We start from the raw sequence: 1,892 nt of genomic DNA, 5'->3' as shown, positions 1-1,892 counted from the left end.
TCGATCTTCAGGATTCCAAAATCATCCTCTCGATTTTACTTCCTCGAGTCGACTCGAATTTTCTTGGAGTCGACTCGGCTCTCAGAGCCGGAAAGACAGGTCTTCTGTCTTTGAACTTGAACTGTCTCGGAGTCGACTCGGACTTTGCGGGAGTCGACTCGGCTCTCAGACACCGAAATATCGATCTTCTGTCTTTGGAGTTGAACTGCCTCGGAGTCGACTCGGACTTTGCAGGAGTCGACTCGGCTCTCAGACACCGAAGTACCAGTCTTCTGTCTTTGGAGTTGAACTGCCTTGGAGTCGACTCAGACTTTGCGGGAGTCGACTCGGCTCTCAGACACCGAAGTTGGCTCTCTGACTTTTAGCCTTGCATTTCTCTGAGAGTCGACTCTTGCTTCCTTAGGAGTCGACCTGCCAACCGTCGGAGTCGACTCGAGTTCTTCGGGAGTCGACTCGGCTCTCAGAGTCCAAAATGGCTTCTCTGTCTTTCTGTCTGTTACTCCATGGAGTCGACTCGTACTTTGCTGGAGTCGACTCGGCAAGCATCGGAGTCGACTCTAATTCTTCAGGAGTCGACTCGGTGACAGGGTCTGAGATTTATCTTTCTATCCGGTTGTCTGTTCTCAGTTGGAGTCGACTCGTAATGTGCCGGAGTCGACTCGAGCTTGTGCCAGTGCTTCTGATACGCTTGGAGTCGACTCGTAATCTTCCGGAGTCGACTCGAGATTCAGACTTTGGTTCAAATTGATTTCTATACTTAGCCAAAGTGTATTGAACCAAAGCTAGAGACACTTAAACATAAATTCACAAATATTTGACTGAAACACTAGATTGAATTCATTAGTATAACATAAGATATACTCAAATGCTTTGAGCTCATCAAAATCAAATAAGGTTATAATCAATCACTCCATACTGGTCAACTCGGTTCATTAGATCGGATTGGAGGCTTAGGTGCCCTCTTCAAACCAGTTAGGAGCTGTCTAGTGATTTTAGGACAAATACAAGGATTTATGTGTTTTTCTTTTATTGCATGCTTGATTGATCAAGTACTAGTGTATGCAAGGGAGTCGTTCTAGAGTACGTGACCTATTACCTTTTGACCCTGAAATAGAACGGACCCTTAGGAATATTCGAGCTGAGATTAGAACATTAGAATCATCCCCACCTCCTGAGATGGCTGAAGAACAACCCAAACTCCTGAGGGAGTACTTTACTCCCACTATTTACACTTCCCTATCTTGCATTCGATTACCTGAGGTAGCAGCTGTACAATATGAAATAAAGTCTAGTGTGATCCAAATGCTTCCATCTTTTTATGGGCTCACCAATGAAGACCCATATAAACACCTAGATGAATATCTTGAGATTTGCACCACTGTCAAGATTCAGAACTTTACTGATGATGCTCTAAAACTTAGATTATTCCCCTTCTCCCTTAAAGATAGAGCCAAACAATGGCTGAATTCTTTAGAAGCCAACTCGATTCGTTCTTGGGATCAAATGCAACAAGAATTCTTAAAAAAATACTTTTCCATTGGAAGAACGAACCAGTTTAGACGTGCCATCACAAGCTTCTCCCAAACTGCGGGAGAAGAATTTCATGAAACTTGGGAGAGATTTCGAGACCTAATCCGTAAATGCCCACATCATCAAATACCTAAATAGCAGCTAGTGCAATGTTTCTATGACGAATTGATTGAATGAAACCGTCAGATGATTGATGCCGCATGCGGGGGGACATTCATGCTTCAAAATGAGCATGAAGCATGGCAATTATTTGAAAATCTTAATGAAAACTCCCTCCACCATGCTTCTTGTTCTCGTCAAGCACCCCTGAGTTCTCAAAGAAAAGGGACCATTTGTGAAATAAGTCATTCTATGGACCTGTC

At 43.7% G+C, this 1,892-nt stretch overlaps 1 non-coding gene across 1 annotated transcript; it reads right to left on the bottom strand.

Annotated features, from left to right (window-relative positions):
- Nucleotides 1–1,552: 1,552 nt before the first annotated feature.
- Nucleotides 1,553–1,658, bottom strand: LOC120105668. Its single transcript, XR_005508012.1, has one exon. It is a non-coding gene; the product is annotated as a small nucleolar RNA R71 (small nucleolar RNA).
- Nucleotides 1,659–1,892: the final 234 nt, after the last annotated feature.

Source organism: Phoenix dactylifera, unplaced genomic scaffold, assembly GCF_009389715.1.
Source record: "Phoenix dactylifera cultivar Barhee BC4 unplaced genomic scaffold, palm_55x_up_171113_PBpolish2nd_filt_p 000340F, whole genome shotgun sequence".
In the NCBI taxonomy this organism is placed as follows: domain Eukaryota; kingdom Viridiplantae; phylum Streptophyta; class Magnoliopsida; order Arecales; family Arecaceae; genus Phoenix; species Phoenix dactylifera.
Note: the sequence above shows the minus strand (reverse complement) of the source record. Positions and strands in the feature narration are given on the sequence as shown.